The 27,655-nt window shown below is 39.6% G+C and overlaps 1 protein-coding gene across 4 annotated transcripts in view; it reads left to right on the top strand.

The window, feature by feature from the left end:
• The first annotated feature begins 2,598 nt into the window (after positions 1-2,598).
• TBC1D5 (TBC1 domain family member 5) overlaps positions 2,599-27,655 on the top strand; it is a 584,043-nt gene continuing 558,986 nt past the window's right edge. For 3 of the 4 annotated variants that reach the window (XM_070727730.1, XM_070727732.1, XM_070727729.1), the window contains exon 1: positions 2,599-2,785. The gene's annotated coding sequence lies outside the window, so the exon portion shown is untranslated. The remainder of the gene's footprint in view (positions 2,786-27,655) is intronic. The other variant, XM_070727731.1, reaches the window with a different exon arrangement.

The following is a 27,655-nucleotide window of genomic DNA, read 5'->3' as shown; positions in this document are numbered from 1 at the left end:
ACCACCGACGTTGGTCCTGGTTTTCCAAGAGATGGTTCCGCTAAAGCAGCAGAGGTCACGCTGGGCCCCAACTGGGCCTCCTCTTCACTCGGGGGTCTACCCAAAGCTGCAGGGGCCTAGGGTGGCACACCTCCAGATCCATAAATAGCCTGCCACCTGGCGTCTAATTCATCCAGCTGCTCGATGACCCTGAACCAAGAGTGAGCAGGTAAGACAGAGTCACCAGTAGGTGGGCCCCGGGGCCTAACCCCCACTGTCCTGGACCTAAACTGGGCATCTTCAGATGCCAAACAGGCCCTGGCCGAGGGCCGCAAAACCCTGCGTGGCCTAGCGGCCAATTCAGGAGGGGGAGGCAAGGGCTTCTACCTTTTGGAGGCCATCACTATAAAAATCAAAAAAAAGTAAAACCACCACCCACAAAAAAGCCCCCCAAAAAAGCCCCACCGCAGTGGGAAAACCCACAGGGAGGTCCCAGGAGAGGGGAGGGGGCCGCCAACAGCGGCTCATAGAAGGACAGGTGGTTGCAGCGTTGATGGCAAGGGGGGGTCAAGGCAAGCCCAAGGGGATTCCCAAAAGAGCAGCCCCACTAGGGGGCAACTGGAACTACAGCCTGCCTGGGCCTGAGCCAGGCCCTGAAAAAAGGCCAAGGCCCCGAACAAACAGCCTGCCAAAGGCCGCAACAAAGAGATCAAAGGCCCGAAGGCCGCGCTTTTCACTGGTGTGGTGAGGCCTGCTAGGCCGCACCACGAGGCACAGTCTTCAACGAACACCAACGGGTGTTTGCCCTTTGAATGCCGGGGCAAAAAGGAAGATCCCAGGCAGGTACAGCCCCTTATAAAGGGCTGGCCTACCCCGCCCCGGCAGCTTCATGGCCAAGATCTCGCGAGAAATCTCAGCCATCCAAGATGGCGGCCACGCCGAGGGGCCGCGTTTCCCGAGGGCCAGCTAGGCATTAACAAGATGAGGTGAGATGCAAATTATAGTCCAATATTGGCTACACATTCACTGCTTTTGTTATATTTTTTAAAATTAAATGCTATTCTGAGTTAATGTAAGCTACTTATTATAGTGACATAAGAATATTTCAGCTGTCTAATATTATATAATTATCCAAATATTAAACAAACAATTACATATGTATGCTTAAATGCTATTACTCACTACGCAAATTTAAAAATGGCTTCTGCTTTCTACTGGAAAGCAGACAAAGCAGACTGAAATTAAAATTTCCCAATACTGAGGAAATCTTGTGCATATTCAGTTGTTAATTACAACTTTAAATTGTTACCAGAAATAAATCTTTACTCTGCTTTTATTAGAATAAGTTGTTTGAATGTGCTACTATAAAACACATTGTCAGCAGACTTGATTCTAAAATGCGGTCATTTTTGTCAAAAACGTACAAATAATAAAAAGGTGAGAAGTTGATTAGTGAGGAGAAAAGCATTTATTCTATCTGTTTGCAGATTGAATCTAAAGAAAACAGAACACCATTACTTTTTGAAGAAAATGCTTTATATTATGCAGAATTTACAAACTGTTTTAAAATTATTCTAAAAATAATGTACAGTATTGTTCCCCAAAGTCCATATTTTTCAAATAAAGAGCATTGCTGAGACATTGCAAGTGGCAAAAGTATTTGTTTACATATTAAGTTCAGAAGATAATATTTAATCAATTTTAGCAGGGATGCATATTAGTGCTCTTTTGTGTTAAGCCTGTGGTATTGTAGTGTATATGGGATCTTTTCGTATAGTTATGATCATACAAATGGTTATAGCATATAACTTATTGTGTAACGTAATTAAGCAAACTAAAAGCCTGAACTGAAGTTTGAGTTTCTTTCCAAAGTTTCACTAATAGCGGCGTCCTCGTAGCCATGCACAAGGGTGGGTAGCATTCTTGAACATTAGTTACACATGTAATGGTAATATTCAGCACCTGTCACCTGATCTGTTAAGCTCAAGATTTAAAAATGCAACAGGTTTATTAAGGAGAGAAATGGAGTCAGCGAGCATGGTCATTTGGTCATTCTAACGGAATTGGGAGGGTGGGGTAGCGCTACCATTTGAACCTGATACAGTGGCACAAAGATGACTGTGAAAAATTGTCTGTTTCTGTTTCTACAAGTCGCATAAAACGTTTCGGGCGGCTGCTGGGTTGGAAAACAATAGGAATTGACAAGACAAACGCAAGATGTGTAATTGTATCTTAGTGGCTCTTCAAACTGCCTTCTTCATTTTCGATTACTGGTCGGCGACAGTAGCTAAGGACGTTTTTTTAGGGTTGCTTGTCTACTAGGGATACAGCACGAACGCCAAGTAACTCCTCGCAACAGCGCATAGATACATACAGAGAGTGTCTAGCGCGCAAAACAGCGTAGTGCCCCGGTTCCCTCCTTCAAGGCGGCTTTTCTATTTCCCCTGTCTCGGCAGACGCAGATTCACCGGATCAAAGGCTGGCAAGCCGTCAGCAGAGCGACAAACTCCTAAGCGAGCGCGCCGCCGCGCATGTGGGGGCGGCCTCCGCCTTTTCCTACAGCTGGGCGCCTGCGTGCAAGAGAAAAGGGGGCGGTGGTTGAACTCAGCAACCAGCGTCGGCTACGGGGCGGGGGGGCGGGGGTGCCGGTCGGGAGGCGTCGGCGTCCGGAAGGCAGCCCTCTTTTCGCTCTCCTAAGCCCGCTTTGGTTTGGCGGGTCGGTGGATCTCTGAGCGAGGGAGGGACGCAGGCGGGGAGGAGGGAGGTGAATGCCCCCTCTTCAGTGCCTTTGCACCAACAGCAGCAGGTAAAGTCGGCTCAGCCCCAGGCGACTCCCCTCGGTGACCCGCCCGATCCCCGCAGTATCAAATGACTTGCCTTCGTCTGCAACCGCCCTTTGGTTACCCTGGGCTTCGCGTGGCTCCCTCCTCCTCCCTCGTCTCCATTCCTGGCTGTCATTGAGGGAAAGGAAGTGATTTTTAAGGCCTGCAAAAGGTTCCTATCAGGCGCCACTCCTCCCTCTGCTCCAGCTTCTAGAAGCAGGTTCTGTTTGCTGCTTCTGTTCGTGAGAACCAGGAAGGTTGGAGGGAACCTTTCCCCCCCCTGTCTAGAGCCTTCGGAGGAGCAGAGGAAAAGATTCCTTAACGAGGGCGGAGGGCGGGCGCGTTTTACCGCTCCCGTTTTCTAGGGGGAAAGAGAAGTTGCTTTTTCTCACCCACCCCCCCAACCTTCACTCTTTTCAGTCTAGCTTCTGCTTCGCTCTCTTCGGAAGTGATCCGAAAACCGTTTTCAATTTCAGATTCTGTTCTTCACACCATATGAAATCGGAAGTAACCCCCAAGGAGTTTATTGGCATTTGCTCTCAAGTGAACGGGTATAAAATTGCACTTTTCAGTCACATTTACCAATTTTTTTAATTACATCGGCTTACTCGTCATATGTTATCCTTTAAAAAAAGCAAACAAAGCAAGGCATGTTATTTAGATAGGAAGAACCCTAATTGCTTTTTTTTAAAAAAAGTCTTAGATATGAAATTTGGCTTCTATTGATTCAATCATGGCATCTTCTAGGGAGATTTAAAATTCAGTGCGTTGTGAAGGACTGACTATTTGTCCCAAACTTGTCATATTCTGAGTATGCCCGTATAGCAGAGGAATAAACCCCAATCATAAATTTATCAAACAATGATTTTATTCACTTGAATTTCCAAACTAGAACCAACTTGGTTCTTTTATTGTGTGCCAAAGAAGGTAATTGATTTATTGATGAACATAGAAAAAACGAATAATCCTGTGTATTGAATTAAAATGTCTGCATTTAATTATGGCAAGTATAAAGTTAACACAGGCTAGTGTATAGTTTATTTTAACTGAAAGGAAGATACAAAATTTTAAACCACTCCTCCAAAAGAAAAATTAATTAGAACAAACTGGTCTGCCATCTTATTTAAATCAATTCTCATTTTAAGAAGAAAATAAGATTTGAAAGGACTTCTTCTCAAACACAATACTCTAAATTTATACACTGTAAAATTGAAAACATTTTATCAATTCAGTGATATTTTCCAACATTAAATAAAGAGTGATGGGAGTTTTTGTATCCATATCAAATCTTCTGTAGAGGGAACATCCAAAATAAGATGGTAAATACAATGAAAAGAGATATAAACATGCTATTGAGATGATCCAAAACCTTGGACATGTCTAAACTAACTTTAATTATAATTTTTACAATACATTTCATTTATTTTGATGATGTGTGTGTGTAAAATCACCACATTTAATCAGAAAAAAGCAATACATTGTATATGATTAGACATGTTGCGTGAATAATATAAATCTGCATATATGAGTATGTGCATCTTCTGTAAAATAAAAGAAAATAATAAATGCTAGGTTTTTATTTATTGTCTTAGTATATATGTACGCTATATTTTAAATTTTATTTTCCTGAACTAAAACTTCTCAGCAGTGTTTATACATGGTTCAGTAACATAGTTCTCAATAACATATAGTATTTTATGATTTGGCCATACAGTAGTTCCATTTTTTGCACACCGCTGGTTTTTTTTAAGCCAGTTTGGTTAAGACATCAGGCTAGAGAAAGCCAGTTTGGACCAGCCCTAGGACTGAGGCAGTGGCAAATGATTTCTCTAAAACCTTGGCAAAGAAACAGCCAGGCATTGCTGTTGAAGAATTTGACACTAAAGGGAAGAAAGAAAAAAGGTTTTCTTGAGCATGGACATAATTAATGGGTATAATATCTTTGTGGTTATGGCATAGTAAATATATTTGTAGAATATCATATTGATTAATAACCCTAAACTTAATCTATATTACATATTACCAAGGATTATAATCAGTTGCTAGGTAAAAATCCATGGTGGCACTTCAATAGTTAAATGGCCTACATTGGTATTTGACCATAGATCTTTTTATCCTTTATATATTATTGTGTTTTACTAATCTAGGTGAAATGTTAATATGTATTGCTAGTCCATGTATGATATGCCCAGTGAAGGGCTACCAAAATTTTTACTACCAAAATTTTTACTGGGTGTGGCTTATGCAGATGCCCTGCATTTTCTTTCAATGTCTTTCAGTGCAAATTGTGTGCTCTGGGGTGGAGCTTCATTTTCACTACCCCACCGCGTTCCCCCATCTGGGCAGCAGCCCACCCCAGGATATGCCATACACTAAATCAATCAATCAATCAATCAATCAATCAATCAGTCAGTCAGTCAGTCACTCAATCAATGATGGGCAAAAACGTTTTAGTGGATAAAAAAGAATAGAAGTCTATATTATATTTTTGTTTATTATTAATTTATATTCTGCCTAGAATACATAATATTTTTGCTTCCTGTTTTCCCCATAACAAACCACTGGGTGGTGGGTTCAAGAAAGTGACTGGCCCCAAATGAAGTTACTGGTTTTTGTCAAACTTTTCTTCATGAAATAAATTTGTGTTTGTTAGTTAAAAAGCTGTTGGAAAAAAAGCCCTTGTGAAAAAAAAATATTTATTTTGATGGATTGTTTCTGTAGAAATTGCCTCCAACATATATTTATCCAACTAATGTTAAGCACTGTTTTGCGGTTAGATTTTTCAGTTAATAGTTAGGTATTTAGCAATTTTTTCATTAACTGAAGAACTGTAGTAGCAATTTTCTTACAAACATATTCCACTTCATTAGATACTAAGAATTAAACTTAGAATTGCAGGTTAGGCATAAGAGAAGTACATAATGCTTTGGAGAAGTTAAAGTTTTAATTCCTATTTACAACACGCTCAGTTTACTCATACTTTCTTTAGAAGATTTTGCTTGCAATAGAAATCTAAAAGTGAAAGTGTTTGGGATGGTTTTAATCTCATACTTGAAATCCAACATTTTTCACAAATGTTATCCATATTGTTCTTCCTGTCATTTTTGAGGTATTCTTAAGAAATAAAGTTAAATTCTGGCCTGGCTTTTACAATTACATTCTCACAAGTAGTCCTGGACATAACCACCTGTTGCTTAGCAACCATGTGAAGTTATGATAGACTTCCCCTCTTGACCCCAGGTACTTATGACTCAGTTGCTACTCCCATGTAGTTATGTGATCTCATTTTGGGCCTTTGACAACATTTATTTCACATATATTTGCTTCTTCCTACTGTCATGATATTATTTACAATGTCCCATGTCTCCCCCTCTTCCCCCACCTCGGAAAAATGATGTTTAATTTCAGTTTTGGGCTGAAACACCTTGTAATGGATTGACTTAGTGACCATGAAATTTGCTACTGGCCACAGATTTGTTTTAATGACCATGGTGATTTACCTAATGACCCTTGCAAAAAAAGTTCCTAAAATCAGAGGAGACAATTTATGACTCACTTTACACCCATTACAAGTTACAATTGTAATGGGCAGGCTCCGTTATGGTTGTTAATTGAATACTACCTGTAATTCAAATTTTACAAGTTTTAGTTTTTTTCATTTATACATTTTTGATTTTTTTTTAAATATACTTTGCAAGTAACTCAGTGCAACAAGTCCTATGTAATGCTTCTTCCTCCTCTTTTCTCCCCAAAACAACAACCCTGTGGGTTCAGTTAAGCTTAAAGTAACTGGTCCAAAGTCACCCAGGCAGCTTTCATTCCTATGGTGGGACTAGAACTCAGTCTCCTGCTTTCTAGGCCAGGACTTTAACCTCTACACCAAACAGGCTACACCTGTCGTAATGTGAACTTTAAGGCTTAATTACAGTGAAGCCTCCTTTTCTTCTTTAATACTGTACACAGATTCTGGAAAGAATCTTAAAGAAAGCTGGATTTTTCTAACTTCCATAATAAGAAAAGATTCCTGTATCCAGTCCCACATTCTTGGATATTTCCCCCAACTTTCTTATGAACCTTTGCAGGAACTGTCTGGTAGTCTCATTCAAATAGCAACCTCAGCTTTTAAGTGGGGCAGGGTGCTATTACTTTCTGAGTGCTTTTTAAAAAAATAAAAAAATCCTTTAAAATTATCAGTATATAGTAAGTATTAAGAGCTACAGTTCCTAAATAAGATTGACTGGAAAAATTGCCAATGTAAGAAATCCAATAGATGTTAAGGAGAAGATAATATTACAGTGTTCAAATGTGCAAGGCTTTTGGCCCAGTCCCTGAGATTTTCTGCACAATGTATATAATCCATCTGCCAACAGTTTTGCATATATTGTTCAAAAGAACAAAAAATAAATATTAACAAGGAAAAAAAAATGGTGTTTGTTAGATAATGGTAAAAATTAATTTTAGTTCTGCTTTCCCCCAAATTGGTTATGTTAGAAAATGTTCATTAATTGACTCACTAGCTAGTTAACATAATGCAACAAATACCAGTTGGCAGACTACACTTTATTTTAGAAGAGAAGGAACACAGAAGGAAGCTTCAGATGGGGGCCCATAGAATTGAATGAATCCACTATTCTTATATATTTATATTTTTTGTTAGTGAGCTAATGAAATAATCAATCAGAATAGAACTGGAAGGTTCCTTGGAGGTCTTCTAGCCCAATCCCTTGCTCAAGCAGGAGATTTGGGAAAACTTGCAAACATAAATGTATAAGTGCAGGATAACATGCCAAAGAACCTTGTTCCAGGTACAGACTTTGTATTAAAATGACAAAGCCAGTTATAGAATTGTTCTGAACAATTTTTTATTTTTCTAATTTGCATTGAAAGAATTAAAGCTTAATGTAATAGTTTTACTTTAGTCTGCACTACCCTGATGTCATCTAGATACTTCAATTCTGGGGAATGTAAGAAAATAAACAATTTCTAAAGAGAAAAGTGAAAATGGTTAATGCTATGAGAAAAACCTAAAAACTTTAGCACACAGAGACATAATTCCTTTCCTTTGTCCAATATTTGCATAGGAATCTGGAGAATTTATTTTATTATTATTTATTTATTATTTGGATTTTTAGGCCACCCTCCTCCAGGGGACTCACGGCGGCTTACAGCATAAAAAAATACAAATCAACAATATAAAATTCTACCCTAAAAGCTACATTTGAAAATACAAATAACTAAAACCTACTCTTAAAAACCCAAAACATTTAAACCATTCAACCAACATTCATGTCATCAAAATCATAGTATTTGGCCAGAGCAAGGTATCAGCACTCAGTGGCCAGCAAAGGTGTATTTTTAAAAGCTTTTCGGACACCGGGAGGATTGGGGCAGTGCAAATCTCTAAGGGGAGTTGGTTCCAAAGGACTGGAGCTGCCACAAAGAAAGCCCTCCCTTTAGGCCCTGCCAGGTGACATTGCTTGACTGACAGGACCTGGAGAAGGCCAACTCTGTAGAATCTAACCGGCCACTGGGTACATGAGGAAGGAGACGGTCCCATAAGTAATCTGCTCCTAAGCCATTTAGGGCTTTATAGGTAATCACCAACACTTTAAATTGCGTTTGGAGCAAATGCCGCTCACAGAGTGATGGTGATACGTGGGTATACCTAAGTAGACCCATGACTGCTCATGTGGCTGAGTTTTGGACTAGCTGCAGTCTCTGAAAGTTCTTTAAAGGTAGCCCCATGTAGAGAGCATTGCAGTGATCAAGCTGCAAAGTGATGAGGCATGACTGAGAAGAGACTCCCTGTCTAGATAGGGCTGCACCAGGTTGACCTGTGCAAACATCATCCTTGCCATAGCTGAGATATGCTGTTCTAACTTCAGCTGTGGATTAAGGATGATTGCCAAGTTGCGGATCCTCTCTGAGAGGGTCAAAAGTTCCTCACCCCCCACCACCACCCAGGGTAATGGCTGGACAGATTGTATTGTCCCTGGGAAGGAAAACCCACAGCCACTCCATCTTGGTGGGGTTGAGTGTGACACCCATCCAAATCCCAACAACCTCCAGGCACCGGCACATCACCTCCACTGCTTCACTGAATTGACACGGGATAGAAATGTACAGCTGAGTATTGTCGGCGTACTGATGGTAACTCACCCCGTGTCATCGAATGATCTCACCCATATAGATATTAAGCAGCAGGAGGGAGAGAACTAACCCCTGAGGAACCCCACAAAATAGGAGCCTAGGAGTCGACCCCTGACCCCCTGCCAACACTGACTGTGACTGACCAAAAAGGTAGGAGGAGAACCACTGTAAAACGGTGACTGCGACTCCCAACCCCTCCAGGCGGCACAGAAGGATACCATGATAGATGGTATTGAAAGCACTGAGAAGTCAAGAAGCACCAGGATAGAGGAATGACCCCTATCCCGGGCCCAGATTCTTGATAGTGAGGATCATTAAATCAATTGAATTAAAGTTACTAGAAAGTACATCTTCACTGAAGAGTGAGATAAGTTTCTTAATGGTAAAAACATCAATTTAATCAATTGTGTTTAAGAAATGGACTGAAGCAAAAGTTTGTTAGTTATCTTTTCAGTAGGCTTACACTGAAAATATGCAATATTAGCATAGCATCAGCATCTCCTTTCAACTGATGGAATGACTTTTTCTAGATAATAAAGTAAGGGAGAAGTCAAGTAGATTTCCAAATACTTAATTTTCCAAAGACTAATGAAGATTCATTTAAGTCAAGGAAGAAGAAGTAAGCCTTCTGGAACCAACTCCCCCCCCTCCGGAGATTAGAACTACCCCCACCCTCCTTGTCTTTCATAAACTACTCAAGACTCACTTATACCGCCAGGCATGGGGGAGTTGAGACACCTTTCCCCCAGGGTTTGTTTTAGGTTTGGTATGAATGTGCTGTTTGGTTTTTAAAATAATGATAGGGTTTTATATGTTTTTAATATTAGATTTGTTCCACTACTATATTATTTTTATTACTGTTGTGAGCCGCCCTGAGTCTTCGGAGAGGGGCAGCATACAAATCTAATAAATAATATTAAAAAAGAAATCGATGGACAATATTCACTTCTGTTGTTTACACATGAATTCCTATGAAATTGTAAAGTCTTTATTCCCCAAATGTTAGCTCAGATTTCAAAATAATATTTGTATCTATATTCACAAAAGAGGTGTTATTTACTATTATAAATTCCAATGTAATTATGGGCACGATACCTGATGATATTTCTAAAATTTAGTTTTAGAAATCCATAGGGGTTTTTTTTGCTTCCATTTGATTTTGGTTTTTGTCTTTATAAGTTACTTTTTCCAAGTAGAATTAAAACCAAACTTTACTATATACTTTTACCTTTGATGCTAATTCTCAGGATTTCCACCATTTGAATTGAATTCAAAATTTTGTTGTCCCAGAAATGCACAGTATATATTTTGTGTCAATTGATTCTTTTTGTCAATGACTAGAATTTTCAGAGACTATATCTTGTGTTTTATTTTCTTTCCATTTGAATTTATCTGATCTGTGAATCTGAAAGCCAATTTTTCTGTAAAGCTGTGTACTCTGCTCTTTAATTTTCTACTATATTGTCAGTCTATGTGCTCTAAACCAGCAACCCCAAACCTTTCTGGCCTTTTGTAGGGCTGCCAAGCAGAGGTGGGGACACCTACTCTAAACAATTAAGCAAAGAAAGTTCAGTTTGAATATATATGGCACATTTAAATTTTAAAATAGTTATTATTTAAATATGAAAAGTGTTATTTGTAACTAAATTTCAGAAATTTTAGCTTAAGAAATTAACTGTACCTTCAAAAATAAAAGATGTAAACAACTGTTACAATTATGCCTTCCAATAAAGTGGAAGAGTGTTCTTTTAATGATAAAACTATTTTGAGATCAAAATGGAGCTAATATTTTTGTGCTGTACTTAGACGTAAAGAAAGCACTATTCTAATTAGCTATAAGGGCTTTCACTTCTGTCTAGAAATATTTCTACACAATTCTGTATACATTAAAAAATATACAGCACTTCAGAGTCAGAGATAACTGTCTGAAGTGTACCCCTAATCCCCAACATTTTTCCCTTAGACTATCCACGATTGACCTCTCCAGGTTCCTTAGAGGTCAGTAAGGGGCGTGCATAAGTGCACCAGTGTGCCTTCCGTCCCCTGTCCAATTGTCTCTCCTTATCTCATTTATCTTTTCTTCCTTTCAAATATGTTCACCTATACTTTTATATCTTTTCTTCTATTCTTTTCTTTATTTATATTATTATATATCTATTCTCTTCAAAGTGTGTTATGTATTGGACAAAATAAATAAATAAAATAAATAAATAAATAAATAAATAATTGAGATTTTCAAATATGAAACTAACACTTCTGCTTTAGGATGGCAAAATATTCTTTTTGTAAAGAATATTTTGTTTTGAACACTTCAAATTCATAGTATATGGTATATTCATTATATGTGTGCATGTTATGCGTATGCATGCAAATATATTTATAAAGAATATATGTTAAAATTTATCTGATAAAAATAAAATTTAAAAGTAAACAGTACCTTATTTTTGACATTAGATTTTATGAGATTAGATGGCCATGCTTGGTACCTACTTTTTTAGAGTCTGTTTCAACCAAATGTATGTCTAGAATAAAAAGTACTTTGTTGTGCACATTTCATATTTTAGCATGTTATCATTCATTTTTCTATTGCAGCTCCATCTTTCATTTTGTCATGTGCTGTCTACAGTGTAGGAATACATCTCTTTATGTTGCTTTGTAGTTTCCCCCCCCCTCATTCTACTTTGTCACTGAAGAAATTATTAATTTATCTGACAGGGGTCAGACAGAATATCTTTGGGTTACACATAAGTTTTTCCTGTTTGTCAAACAATGCCCCTGCTACTATTATGGAGTCCTATGTAAAATGGATAATAAAGTGCTAGTACATTTAAGTAGAGTAATGCATTACCTCTAGGATGCTTGCTGAGTAAGCACTTATTTCATGAAGTCAAATCTGAAGTTGTGTGTTTCAGACTGCTTAATATTCATTCCAGGAAAGCAATTGGTATGTTTTCAGTCTTAGTAGTGTGAATGATATGCCTGCTGACTTCAGCAGTGGATAAGTTGCCTTTTAAATAGGATGTTGAATTAACAAATCATAGTCATTTTAATCAATATAAATTTATGGAGAGGATGGAAGATGTGTGTGTTGGGGAAGATGTTTATATAAATAACATATATATCTTTCATTCTCTCTATAAATTTTTATTGATTGAAATGCTTAAAGCATTATATATGCATAATATGCATTACATTACATGCATTACGAGACTTCGGAAAGGGGCGGCATACAAATCTAATAAATTATTATTATTATTATTATTATTATTATTATTATTATTATTATTATTATACATGCATACATATCTACAATTTCTATGCTTGAGCACTGTTAGAAAATCCTACGATTGTACTGTACTTTTCTTGTAAGTTCATATAAAGACTACTGTAAAGCTATAATAGAAACATATTTACATGTTAATTGTTTTGATTTGTATTCATTTTAGGCAGCCTTCCTTAATCTACTAGGCTTCAAATGTATTCAAATTTAATTTCTCAGCCATGAAATATGAAATCCAACATTTTTAATGGCTGTTGGTTCAAAAAGGTGACCTTAGGACTGAGTTGTATGTGGAATTACTCCCTAGACAATTTGCTCCCCATGTGTTCCATTTTGGAATTTTCAGAAGCTCTAGTAAGCTTGACCATTCATTAGACATCTTGGTAATTTTAGTTCAAAAATATGCCAAAAACTGCCATATGGAAACCAAAGTCCTAGAAACTTGAGTGATTTTTCTTCCACTTGATAGTTGTAATATAGGATATTTGTTGATCATAGGATTCACTCAGCCTTGGACTACAGTATTGGCTACAGACATGGTAATGTTGGTAATATATTGGGTGCAGTTGGGTATTGTAAGTTCTAGCAATGTTCAAGGAATAGTAAGTTCTAGCAGTGTTCAAAGAATCTCAACTACTACAATGCACTCTACATGGGGTTACTCTTGAAAAGAGTTTACAGACTTCAGCTGATGCAAAATGCAGCCGCATGAGCAATTATGGGAGTACCAAGGTACACACATATAACACCAATGCTCCACAAGCTGCACTGGTTGCCAGTTGGTCTCTGAATGCAATTCCAGATGTTGGTTATTACCTATAAAGCCCTACATGGCTTAAAACCAGATTACCTTTGAGACTTTTCTGCCGCATACCTCTCAGCGACCAGTAAGAACCCACAGGGTTGGCCTTCTCCAGATCCTGTCAGCCAAACACCTAGTCTTCTTAGTGGTAGCCCCAACCCTATGGAACCAACTGCCTCCAGAGATTCGTAGTCTTCCCAGCCTTCTGCAAAGCGGTAAAGACCTGGCTGTTCCAGCAGGCCTGGGACCGTTGAATAAGGAATGCTAGTTTGAGTATGTGTGTTTTAATTGGGGTTATTAATGAATGTTTTTATTGTTTTAGAAATTATTTTTATCTACTGGAAGCCACCCAAAGTCCTTTGGGAGTTGGGCAGCATATAAATATGTTTAATAAATAAATAAATAAATACATAATAAATAGGTTTATATGAAAATGGAAAATTAAAGGTTAATCCATTGATTTAAAGAATATAACTATGAGTTTAAATGTTTGAGGGATGTGTGTCTATATATTATATAAACACACAATGATTGCAGCTACAATGATTTGAATGTTTCCTAAATGAACAATTTTATTTATTTATTTAAAATATTTATATATAATATTTTTCAGAGTATAAGATGTATCTTTTTAGCCCCCAAAGAGGGTGAAAACTTGAGTGTGTCTTATACACCAAATGTAGTCCCATTCAGTCACCTCCATGCTTTGGACTCTTCTTCCTAGCAATTTACCTCCTTGCAGCAAAGAGCGCAGAGTCTGATTAGAAAAGCAACTGATTTTCAGCATCCTGACTCACAGCTGATTCAGGACACTGCAGGTAGGCCACCTGCTAAAACTGAAAGTAAAACTAGCTGCAAGGAGGCAAATTGCTGGGAGATAGAGAATTTTATTTTCTTGTGCTAATGAGACTACTGAAACTGAATGCAAGGAAGTAAGTCAATAACTATGAATGTCTATAAAATGTTCAAATTATTAGACTTATTTTTTAAACACTGCTTTATTGTAAACAACCTAGCAAAATGAAGAAGCTTTTTAAAAAAATGCTTGATCTGAAGAAGCCCAATGCTACTGTATCTTCTTTTAAATAACAGAGAATACTTCCAGAAAGCCACATCAATTTTAAAGATTTTTAAAAATACAATTTAATTTAAAAATTAAAAATATAAAATACATATTCTTATAAGAGCCAGGGTGGCGCAGCAGGTAGAGTGCAGTACTGAAGGCCACTGAAGCTGACTGCAGATCTGTAGGTCAACGGTTCACGGGGGGGTGCTGGCAAGCCCCCCAGGCCGGCTGCAACCTTTTAAAACACGCGGGATACGAAGTTAGCGTTCGGCTTCAGGAGACAGCTCCTTGGCGCTCGTATCCCGAATGTGAGCTCGGGAGGCGAACAAAAATGTCGCTCCCCTCCCAGCTCTTATCTCGAGTAGCTCGTAAGTAGAGCTGCTCGTATGTCGAGGTTCCACTGTATCTTATATTTGTTGCTACTTTAATAAAATATGAACCATGGCTTAATGAATAACTAGAAGACTAAAGAGGAATTTAATGACTGTTACTAAAAATTATATTCTGCAACAAACCTAGGACTTTTTATTCATTTAGAGTTCTTTATATTCCAAGTTTCAAGATAACAATCTATAAAAAAAGTAATTTAAAACCATAGAATTGTAAATAAAAGGTATTACAATAAATATAAAAATAATAGGAACCCATTCCCAGGGAACTAACACTTCTACTCTATCAGAATAGGGGAGTAAACTAAGCAGACTTTCCTTAAGTTTATCATATCTGATACATATTGAGCAAAAAGCTTAGGCAGTTAACACTTCTGAAATAGCATAAAATTATTATCTCACTGGAAACTTGAATTGATTCAGAACACAACATCATGCACTGGGATTGACACCTATATTACAGTGGTTTTCTTATATAACAGCTCTTGTGCAAGTTGCATTGGCCTCAGTTTTCTTTCTGTGTGCAATTCAAGGTATTAGTCATCAACTTTAAAAACTCTAGTAAGTCTCAAGACTATCTGCAGGACGGTTTTTATTAAGGACATTTTCTTAAGGATGTCTTACACATTCCAAGTGCTTGCCTTTAAACATTTCCATCTTATTTCAAATAGCCCCTACTCTATGGAATACCCATCCATCTGAAGTTCAACACACTAACCTTCTATAAAGCTTTAAAGATCTGGCTTTTCTCCCAAATAGTAGGATAAAATGAGGAATACCACTTTGGAAGTTTGACGTAGCACCAGATTTTTGTTGTTGTTGTTTTTATGCATTTGAATTTAATACTTTGCATATGGTTTTTATGTTATTTTAATTTTTGACTGATAGCCACCCAGTTTCTTAGAAGATGGGTGGTTATCTTATTTTTCGGAATGTAAGACGCACAGGAGTATAAGAGGCACCTTAGTTTTGGGGGTGGAAAACAAGGGGGGGAAATTCCGTCACTGCCTCTCAGCAAACAGTACAGACGATATACACTGTTTGCGGTGTATTTCTATGTATGAGTGTCTGACCTGTAGAAATAGTAAAGAATTGGAGAATAATTATCCAATTATGGCTATTATGGCAATATATTAATTCCAGAAACTTTTCTTAAATGTAGTCACAGTAACTCCTCCCAATTATTTAAATAGATTTACTCCAAAAATGATGAAGTCAGGGTTTAATTCAGCTGCCTTATCTTAATACTAAAACAGAACAGTTATTTATTTATTTATTTATTCATTCATTCATTCATTCATTCATTCCATTTTTATGCCACCCTTCTCCTTAGACTCACGGCGGCTTACAACATGTTAGCAATAGCACTTTTTAACAGAGCCAGCATATTGCCCCCACAATCTGGGTCCTCATTTTACCCACCTCAGAAGGATGGAAGGCTGAGTCAACCTTCAGCCAGTGGTGAGTCAACCTTCAGCCAGGGCTCGGGGGGGGGTGCTGGCAAGCCCCCCAGGCCGGCTGCAACCTTTTAAAACACGCGCGACGCTTCGCAGCTGTCTCCTGAAGCCGAACGCTAACTTCCGCGTTCGGCTTCAGGAGACAGCTGCGAAGCGGCGTGTGTGTTTTAAAACGTTGCAGCCGGCTTGGGGGGCTCGCCCCCGAGCCCCCCAGGCCGGCTGCGATGTTTTAAAACACGTGCGACGCTTCGCAGCTGTCTCCTGAAGCCGAACGCTAACTTCCGCGTTCGGCGGCAGCGGTTTTTTTTTGTTGTTGCACGGATTAATTGACTTTACATTGTTTCCTATGGGAAACAATGTTTCGTCATACGAGCGTTCCGACTTACGAGCCTCCTTCCGGAACCAATTAGTCTCGTAAGTCGGGGTTCTACTGTAATCTCAACATTGAACATAAGCACATGGCATATAGATCAAGGATTATAATTCATGCCTTATTCATAAAAATACTATAGTTATAGTTATATAGTTACTATAACTTTAACTGTTTTGCATTTCTCTATGTATTCAGATAAAATAACTATGAGGATATGACATAATCATTACATGTTGTGAGGCGCCAGATAAATCAGAAGATCAGAAGATCTGGGCAGTTGGGAGGGGGGGTGGGGTTTTGTGACTGCAGCACTGGGATATTTCCCTCTCTCCTGGGAAATGCCCCCAAGTCCCATTGCCCGGGGTTCTGGTCCTTTTGGACCAGACCGGATCTCTCCTGCAGGGAGAGTGATGCTTGGGATGCTGCCAGGGGCCTGGCAGGGGCCGGCATGCCCCGTTGGGCGAACTGGCTTGTCTTGCACCGGCTGTGGTGAAGTCGGACAGGCAGCCATGCCTGTTCTGACACAGCTGTAGTGACCACCCATTGATGGGAGGATAGCCAAATGATTCCATCTGGAAAAAGAATTGAAAGACTTACTTGCAGAGAGGGGCCAGAATTTTTCTGTCTATGATGGTAAGCGGAGAATGCCTGAATGGGATTTTAGACCTTTGTTTCTCGCTTGGTTGCTGGATGGAGCTAAAATGGCCTGAGATTGAAGAAGGCAGCTAACAGTGCAATGTGGCATTTCAGCGAAAGCTTTTAAAATAGAAAATTGCTCATCATTTGGATTATTTTCAACTACCTAATTGGATCTCTTTGAAATTTGCCTTTTGGAATTTGAAATTTTTAACTTTTGTTTTGGAATCCTTATCTTTCCTTTCCTCTATAAACAAAGAACATCGTAAGACAGGAAGTACGAAACAGGAAGCTACAGTAAAGGAGTCATTTAAAGCTATTCAGAGAAAAGCTACATAAAGACTTGGAGAATTGATCACCTAGCGACATCGTGTGGCCGGAGGAAATATAGCAGTTTGCTACTGGTTTTAAATACAGTATGCTACAAAAGAATGACAAGTCAATGCATTAGGACAATGTTCAAGATGAAATTATTTGAACTGAATTAACTGATTTGAATTGATTTGATTTAATTGGACTGATTGATTTGACTTAAATTACATTTGTCATAGGTTCAAAGACAGTATTCTTGCCGTGGGAAGACTGATCAGCTAAACCCATGGAAGGAAGATAATGTTTAAGATGAAATTACTTGGAATTAAACTGATTTGAATAGATTTGATCTAATTGGACTGATTGATTTGACTGAAATTACATTTGGACCATCTGATCTGACTGAAATTACATTGAATAATATAAATTAAAAGTAAATACTTTTAAGAATTAAATGTTTTTCAGGAAATTAAAATTAAAATACGTGTAAGAATATTTAAAATTCACTAGAAGATATTAGCACCTTTTTTTCTCTTTTCTCTGTTTTTACAAAGTTATAAATTACAAAAAGAATTGAGTATACTTAATGAATTGGATTTTTAAAATATTGTAATTTTACAAATATACAAGCAAGTGATATAAAGTGTAAAATGGAAGAATTATATAAGAGGACAAAATTTAATGGCTTATAAATGAAAAAAATGAAAATAGCTTTGATTATTGTCAATAATATAGCTGAGATATTTGGTAATGATTATGATTATCTTTGGATGATATTTTTTTCTATTTTCTTTGCTTTTCTTTGCTTTTCTTTCTCTCTCTTTTATTTTATTACTCTTATTGATTGAATTATAAATTGCCTATTTGATTTATGGTGATAAATAAAGTGGGAGGAAGGGAAAATGATAAGGTAGGAAAGTTACAATAATAGGAATAGGATTATATGGGATAATAACTAGCACTAATTATGTTAGGTATTATATAGGAAAGACAGATGAAACAAAGAATTAAAATCAATAGATTAGGGAAGATTATCACTGAGTTCAATAGTAGAAGACATTTAGAATTAGGGATAATATATAGATTATGGAAATATATAGTTTAGGGAAGATTATGGCGCGGCATTTAGCAGTGAAAACAGAATAGGGAAGATTATTGCACTGATATGACAGTGACACATAGATTAGGGAAGATTATTATGATGGGATTGGCAGCGGGGTTTATAGATTAGGGAACATCACATTAAGACTGGCAATTTTTTTGGTAAAATTTCTGCACAATTTTTTTTCTTTTCTTCTACTCCCTGGTGAGCATTTCCCTGCTCATCTTCTAATTGTTGAATTGTTCTACTAGTTTTTTTTTCTTAACCTAAGGGCCAGCCACCTCCCTGTTTTGTTTGCATGTTCAAAATAATTTTGTTTCATCATTTTTATATTAAGAGTCATTTCTTCCTGATTCATTAAGTTAATTCTATATTTTATCAAGTTTCTGGTATCCTTATAGTTATCATTTGTTGGGTTTTCTTGACATAAGGTTTCAATTTCTCCCAATTCTTTTTGAAATTTGTTCATTTTTTCTTTGTATAATTTATTTTTCCTTGCTTGATATGCTATTGAGATATCTCTCACCTACTCTTTCATTGTATCCCATACATTATATATAGATATTTACTCATTAGTGTTTTATTTAAAGAAATAGTTTAACTCTTTCTCCATTTTGACTAAATACTTTTTCCTGAAGCATGTTTTGATTTAATGTCCACCTGTTTGCATTTTATGTTATACCCTTCAATTGTAGCAGTATTGAGTGGCAATCTGCCCACCTATTACTCTGTATCTCCACCTTTGCCATCTGTAAAAGTAAAACTATGTTTGTCCATGCCTTATCAATGCGGGACCAGGATCTGTGTGGGTGTGAATAAAAAGTATATTGCTGATCATTTAAATTAAATTTTTTCCAGACATAAAAGTCAAACATCCATACAGGTTTTCGGTAATTTCTGTCAAATTTGTCTTTATTATTTATTATTATTTATTATTTATTACTTGGATTTGTATGCCGCCCCTCTCCGAAGACTCGGGGCGGCTCACAACATGTAAAAGACAAATCATAAGTAATCAACAATTAAAAATTTTAAAGATTTAAAAAACCCCACAAACTTACTATTGCCTTTATAATCCATTTTACAATCAGCAATTGCATTAAAGTCACATAATAGGCAAGTGTTTTGCCAATTGGTCTCATTTATTTTCCTGTGTAGTTTTGAATAAAATTTCTTTTGTTTCTGGTTTGGGACATAAATTTCCACGAACAAAATTTTTCCCTTTTCAATTGAAATTTCAACCATTAAGATTTTTCCTTCTTTATCCTTATAAATTATCTTTAGGTTTAAAGACTCTTTTACATACATTACATTTCCTTTCTTTCTTACTTGTGCTGAGACACAAAACATTTTCCCCAACATGGGGCATTCCAACAATTTATTATAACTTTATATGAGTTTCCTGCATACAAATGACATCTAATTTTTGTTTACCTAGCTTTAATAATACACACTTCCTTTTTTATTAATGATTAGAAACCATTAATATTTACCAACAAGATTTTTGTTTCACATCCTTTTGTTTGATTATTGACTATTGGATTTGAGAGTGCCTCTAGACCTCGTTTCCATTTCTTAGTACCACTCCGCACTCTCTGACCTCCTCTTCCTCCGTACCTTCCATTCAAGCTTCCAACGCTATTTCTTATTGACTCTTGCTTACAATTTCTTCTTTATTAAAATATTCAACCTCTGCTAGCAACATTTCATTTAATTCCTGAGCTTTATCTGTAGTGTCAATCTTGTATTTTTTTAATTTCCAAGTTACTAGCATTTCTTCTGGAACAAGCCACCTGAAGGGGATTCTGTTTTTATTAGTTGGGTTGAAAGAAATTGATATTTTCTCCTTTTCTCTCTAATTTTGTGGGGAATTTGTTTTAAAATTAAAATTTCTTTATCTTTGTATCTCAGGGATTCCCCTCTTATTTTATTTAATGTTTCATCTCTTAATTGTCTCTTTAAAAGTCTTACATGTATTTCTCTGGGATGTCAAAATCTTGCATAGGTAGTATTCTATAAACTTCATCAATTTCCCTCATCATCTCTTCTTTTGTCTATTGAGCACAAGGCCTAACATTTCTGCAATTAAATCTGGTAAGTTATCATCTTTAAATTCTTCAATATTTTGGATGCGTAGATAAAAAGCCAATCTTTCGATTTCCAAGTGGAGACTAGCTGCTTCAAGGTTTTTTGTTTATTGACTCCAATCTATTGTCCATTTTTTCTATTTTTCTTTCTGTTATTTCCATTCTCCTTTTAATTTCTTCTATTTCTTGTTCGTTTTCGGTTAGAGCCACTTGAATAACTACTACTTTTTGGTCCATCTTCCCCATATTAGTCTTCAGTTCACTTATTTCATTCTTTAATCCATCTAACCTTTTTGTTATATTATCCTTCATTTTCAAGAGCATTTCCTGAAGGGTATTCATTGTAACTTCTAACTTCTGTGAAGAAGATGCAGCTTTTTCCTCTGTCAGCATGCTTTCAAACAATCTTTGCCTATTGGGGGTTGTAAGCAGTAAGTTTTGTTTTCTTTCTCCTTTGTTCTGAGTTAATGTTCTGGAAGCCATCATTACTGATTTGTTTAGTCTATCCCAATTGAACATATGTTTCCAATGATTCCTAACAAATTTCAATATACAGTGGTACCTCTACTTAAGAACCCCTCTGCTGACAAACTTTTCGAGATACAGTGGTGCCTCTACTTCCGAACCATTTTCACCTTACGAACCCGAGCCCGGGTGCATGCGCTCTCTTACTGTGCATGCGCTCTTTTACTGCCACAGAGATTCCCCTGCCTTGTGACTGCCATGGCCGGATTTCTCCTTTGCTTGCTGCCCCTGCTGGGATTCCCTGCCTCGGGACTGCCAACACCTACTGTTGCTGGCTGAAGCGCCTGGGATTTTCCCTTTGCTTGCGGTAGCAGTCTGGAGGCGGGGAATCCCGGCTGATCCTTGCCACGGCTGGGATTCCCCTCTGCCTGTCGCCGCCACTGAAAACACTTTCAAGGAGGGTGGAAGCCCCGCTGGCTGACAAGCCACCAGGCAGTTTCCCACGCGTGTTAATCCACCTACGAGGTTCCTTCCTGGCAGTGTCCGCTGTCTTCCCCCCCGGCCTTCTCCATCCACCCCTGAACAAGGATATGAATGCCGGCAGTAATAAGGCAAAAGGGGTGAGTTTTGGGATGCGTTTGCATGCATTATTCGCTTTTACATTGATTTCTATGGGAAAAATTGCTTCTACTTATGAACGTTGCTACTTACGAACCTGGTCATGGAATGAATTACGTTCATAAGAAGAGGTAACACTGTACAATGCTACACTAAAGTTTCTTAAATATACTTTAAATTACATATTAGTAATTAATCTAGTAAATAATGAAAATATTAACTTGGAACTCTGTTTTCTATACGTGCTATTAGATCTTATTGCTTATACTTATATTTAAACTTATCAGAAAGAAAAGAGAGAAGAAAGTATGTTATCAAAATTATCTCTAAACATCCAAATATCTAAGTATCAAACTATCAATTCATGCTATAATTAAATAACTTATTCTTTCTCATCTTCCAATTGTTTTATCCATTTTTCTCTCTCATTTTATATGTCAATCATCTTCCTGGTTTATTCACCCTTTCAAAGAAATTTTGTCTTGCTACTTTAATATTCTTGGCAATGCTCTCTACATGGGGCTACCTTTGAAAAGTGTTTGGAAACTTCAGATTGTGCAGAATGCAGCTGCGAGAGCAATCATGGGCTTCCCTAGGTATGCCCATGTTACACCAACACTCCGCAGTCTGCATTGGTTGCGAATCAGTTTCCGGTCACAATTCAAAGTGTTGGTTATGACCTATAAAGCCCTTCATGGCATTGGACCAGAATATCTCCGGGACCGCCTTCTGCTGCATGAATCCCAGCGACCGATTAGGTCCCACAGAGTTGGCCTTCTCCGGGTCCGACCCTCTGGAACCAGCTCCCCCCGGAGATTAGAACTGCCCCCACCCTCCTTGTGTATGTTTGCTTTTAATAATGGAGTTTTTAGTGTTTTTTAAATTATTAGATTTGTTGTACATTGTTTTATTGTTGCTGTGAGCCGCCCCGAGTCTACGGAGAGCGGCGGCATACAAATCTAATGAATAATAATAATAAAAAATATATAACTTCCTCATTTTCTATTAAATTTAATTTGTGTTTAGTTAAATCTAGCATTTCTTGAACTTTTAAGTCCTGCGGAAATAATTGTAGCTGTAGTTCCAATTTTCTATGTGTTTTTTCAAGGTTTCTTTTGTAACCAATATTTTGTCTATTTCTCTTGTTCATTAATGTTGATGCCAACCCTCTAAAATAAGCTTTAGAAGTATCACAAAGTATTTGCAATGTTGTATCCTGCTTTTTATTTTCTTAAAAGAAGAACACCATTTCACTATCTTGGTCTTTTAGTTTTATACAGTGGTCCCTCGACTTGCGCGTTCTCGATTAGCGCGAAACGCTGCAACGCGGTTTTTCAAAAAATATTATTTAAAAAAATAAAATATTAAAAAATAAATTTTTTTTTATTCTGTTCCCTGAATGGAGACCGCCGGCCGCTCAATCGGGCCGGCAGGGAACAGAATGGAGCCTTCCGCGGCGGGGCTGGGGGAGCCGAGCCCAGCCCCGTGACATTCGCTTTCCTGCCACCCGCAGCCGAGTGATCGTGGGCTCCTTCGCAACCTCAGAGAGCTTCCTGGTTTTCGTGAGCTTTCATGCCCAGGAAGCTCTCCGAGGTTGCGAAGGAGCCCAGGATCACTCGGCTGCGGGTGGCAGGAAAGCGAATGTCACGGGGCTGGGCTCGGCTCCCCCAGCCCCGCCGCGGAAGGCTCCATTCTGTTCCCTGAATGGAGACCGCCGGCCGCTCAATCGGGCCGGCAGGGAACAGAATGGAGCCTTCCGCGGCGGGGCTGGGGGAGCCGAGCCCAGCCCCGTGACATTCGCTTTCCTGCCACCCGATTGAGCGGCCGGCGGTCTCCATTCAGGGAACAGAATGGAGCCTTCCGCGGCGGGGCTGGTAGGAGGGGAGCCGAGGGGATAACCGAGCCCAGCCCCGTGGGATTCGCCTTCCTCCCGCTTGCAGCCGAGTGATCGTGGGCTCCTTCGCAACCTCAGAGAGCTTCCTGGTTTTCGTGAGCTTTCATGCCCAGGAAGCTCTCCGAGGTTGCGAAGGTTACATCTTCCGCTGCCAGCCAGGCCATGCTGGCGGCAGCGGAACAATCGCTGGCTGTCAACTTTTCTTTTTAAAACTGGGCAGGAGCTGACTTGTCTCCCCAGTGCTAAAAAGAAAAGTTGACAGCCAGCGCTGCGAAACCTTCTTGCGACACCTCTCTTCTTTCCCCCCCTCCCTCTCAGGCAACCCATTCACATGCCATTAACTTGCACTGAGCAAGAGACGCACCCTTCTCGCCATCTCGTCGCGCGCGGGTGGGCGTGGCAGACAAAAGACTGCCGCTATTCCAGAGGGGGCATTCCGATTTTCGAAAGAGATGGGAAAGGGGCGGGGCGGCTCGAGTCACGTGACCCGGAGCGCTCCCGGCGAAATGAATGACTTTTTAAAAAAGGGGGTTCAGGCTCAGGAGGACCACGGAAAGCTGCGAAGATGGCGGCGTCGGCGTTTGGCGGCAGGGGGATTCTGGCGGCTGGTCTCCTTCGCAGTCACGTGGCCATCGTGACGGGCGGAGGCACGGGCATCGGCAAGGCTATCGCTGCTGAGTTGCTGCATCTCGGTGGGCAACGGAGCTCCCAAAGGAGAGAGCCGAGTAGCCTCTCTGGCAGCGGGCTGATTTCTCCTCCCTTGAGGGAATGGGAGAGGTGGAAGGATCGAAGCTGCCAGGTTACAGACTCTCCTGCGAGGCCTTCCTCCCTGTTATGGATGGTAGCTTTAGGACTTGGACAAGAGTGACAGGATGTCTCTGGAGATTCTCAGTCTTCCATGGTTGTCCCAAAAGTGCTTTCTTTCAAAAGGCAACTGGACTTTCTTGATTACAGTGATCTCTCGAGGGGCGAGGTGGGGGAGAACGGGAGGCTCAGCATTCCGTCAGCCGCAGCGCTGGCTGTCAACTTTTCTTTTTAAAACTGGGCAGGAGCTGACTTGCCTCCCCAGTGCTAAAAAGAAAAGTTGACAGCCAGCGCTGCGACTGACGGAATGCTGAGCCTCCCGTTCTCCCCCACCTCGCCCCTTCCGGTTTCGGCGTTCGGCAACGGAGTCCGGCGCTGGGGCCATGCGGGGCCGCTCATCCAGGGGGGCGTGGACTGGCAAGCGGCAAGCGGCAAGTGATCTGGCGGGAAGACCAAGGGAAGGTTCCTTCAGCCGCCCAACACCTGATCCGCTCCGCAGCGCGGCAGCAGCGAGGAGCCGAAGATGGGGTTTCCCCTTTGCCTTTACCCCATCTTCGGCTCCTCGCTGCTTCCGCGCTGCGGAGCAGATCAGCTGTTGGGCGGCTGAAGGAATCTTCCCTTGGTCTTCCCCGCCGCCCACACGCAAACTCCACCATCTGCGCATGTGCGGCCATGAAAAAAATGGCGCACATGCGCAGATGGTGGTTTTACTTCCGCATCCAGTATAACGCGGAAATCGGTTAGCGCGGGAGGTCTTGGAACGTAACCCCCGCGCTAATCGAGAGATCACTGTATTTCCATTTGATAGTAATAGGATTGTGATCTGCCCAGATATTTGTTTCGAGATTCACTTTTTGATTTATCAAATTTAATGTAGTTCATATCATATTGATTCTCGACCAAGATCTATGTCTAGAAGAATAAAACATATATTGTTTCTCTCTAAAATGTCTCTATCTCCATATATCAATCTGATTCCACTCATCTACCATATTGAAAAATGATTTAGATAAAGTTTACCTTTTTTACTTTGTTTTCCTTACTTGTCTTATAGTCCAAATCAGTCTTGACTATTGCATTGAAGTCTCCCATTAAACAAATGTTCTCATAGCCTAACTCAGTGTTTTTCAACCAGTGTGCCGCGGCACACTAGTGTGCCGTGAGACATGGTCAGGTGTGCCGCGAAGCTCAGAGAGAGAAAGAAAGAAAGAAAGAGAGAAAGAAAGAAAGAGTGGAAGAAAGCAAGTGAGAGAGAGAAAGCAAGAGAGAGAAAGAAAGCAAGAGAGAGAAAGAAAGAAAAAGAGAGAAAGAAAGAGAGAGAGAGAGAGAAAGAAAGAGAGAAAAAGAACAAGAGCGAGAAAGAAAGTAAGAGAGAGAGAGAAAGAAAGAGAGAGAGAAAGAGAGGGAGGGAAGGTGGGAGAAAGACATAGAGGGAGGTAGGGAGAAAGAAAGCAAAAAAGAGAGGAAGGAAGGAAGAGAGAAAGAAAGGGGTGGAGAGAGAAAAAAGAAGAAAGGAGAGAAAGAGGGAGGGAAAGAGAAATAGAGCGAAAGGGAGGAAGAGAGAGAGAAAAAAATTGTCCAAACTTTTTTGAGCCAAACCCCCCACCCCCACCCCCACTCAATGTGCCCCAGGGTTTTGTAAATGTAAAAAATGTGCCGTGGCTCAAAAAAGGTTGAAAATCACTGGCCTAACTCATTAATTTTCTTATGTAATTTTGTGTAAAATACTTGTTGATTATCATTTGGAGCATATTTTGCTATCAACAATACTTTTTGATTATTCATGTGTATTATTTATTTATTTATTTATTTATTTATTTATTTGATTTGGTTTTTTTTTTTTGCCGCCCTTCTTAGACTCAGGGCGGCTTAAAACATGTTAGCAATAGCACTTTTTAACAGAGCCAACATATTGCCCCCAAAATCTGGGTTCTCATTTTACCCACCTTGGAAGTATGGAAGGCTGAGTCAACCTTGAGCTGGTGATGAGATTTGAACCGCTGACCTGCAGATCTAGCAGTCAGCTTTAGTTGCCTGCAGTACTGCATTCTACCCACTGTGCCACTTTGGCTCATTTATCTCCACCATTAATATTCTACCTTCTTCATTTGAATATATGCCTTTTGATTCTATTTTATTCTGTATATACAACAACACTTCTATCGATCTAATAATGTCACATAAAGTTCTCTAAAGAATTTATTTTTCAAAAATTTCTTGTGTTGTTTTTCAACTTGTCCTTGAGGGCAAATTATATCCATATTTAATTTTTTTAGTCTATTAAATATTCAATTTCTCTTATTTGGTGAATATTAGCCCATTAATATTTATTGAAATCCATTTAATTTCATCATTCATTCTTTGTTCTATTTACTATTCCTATATTAAATCATTTGTCTTTCTGTTACCGATCTCGTCATTACCCTTTCTCTCTGTTCTTGACTCTCTATTGAGGATAATTATCTAGGCCCTCAACAGTCAGGATTCAGGCCCGGCTACAGCACGGAAACTGCTTTGGTCGCGCTGATGGATGATCTCTGACGGGCCCGGGACAGAGGCTTGTCCTCTGTCATGGTGCTTCTTGACCTCTCAGCGGCTTCTTGACTTCTCCCCCCTGCTATTCAATATCTACATGAAACCGCTGGGTGAGATCATCCAAGGGCATGAGGTGAGGTATCATCAGTACGCTGATGATACCAAGTTGTACATCGCCACCCCATGTCTTGTCAGTAAAGCAGTGGAAGTGATGTGCCGGTGCCTGGAGGCTGTTGGGGTCTGGATGGGTGCCAACAAGCTCAAACTCAACCCGGACAAGACGGAGTGGCTATGGGTTTTGCCTCCCAAGGACAATTCCATCTGTCTGTCCATTACCCTGGGTGAGGGAATTATTGCCCCCCTCAGAGAGGGTCCGCCACTTGGGCGTCCTGCTCAATCTGCAGCTAACATAAGAACACCATCTTTCAGCTGTGGGGCGGGGAGCGTTTGCCCAGGTTTGCCTGGGTGCTCACAGTCGCTCATGTCCTCATCATCTTAAAATTCGACTACTGCAACGCTCTCCAAATTGGGCTACCTCTGAAAAGTATTCGGAAACTTCAGATCGTGCAAAATGTGGCCACGAGAGCTATCGTGGGGCTTCCCAGATTCTCCCACATCTCGGCAACACTCCACAGCCTGCACTGGTTGCCGATCAGTTTCCAGTCACAATTCAAAGTGTTGGTAATGACCTATAAAGCCCTACATGGCATTGGGCCAGAATATCTTCGGGACCATCTTCTGCCACATGAATCCCAGCGTCTGATAAGGTCCCACAGAGTCGGCCTGCTCCGGGTCCCGTTGATGTCATCTGGCGGGACCCAGGGGGAAGAGCCTTCTCTGTGGCGGCCCCAACCCTCTGGAATCAACTCTGCCCGGAGATTAGA

Source organism: Erythrolamprus reginae, chromosome Z, assembly GCF_031021105.1.
Source record: "Erythrolamprus reginae isolate rEryReg1 chromosome Z, rEryReg1.hap1, whole genome shotgun sequence".
Taxonomy (NCBI): Eukaryota; Metazoa; Chordata; class Lepidosauria; order Squamata; family Dipsadidae; genus Erythrolamprus; species Erythrolamprus reginae.
The sequence above is the reverse complement of the archived record's forward strand: the minus strand, read 5'-3'. Positions and strand labels throughout refer to the sequence as shown.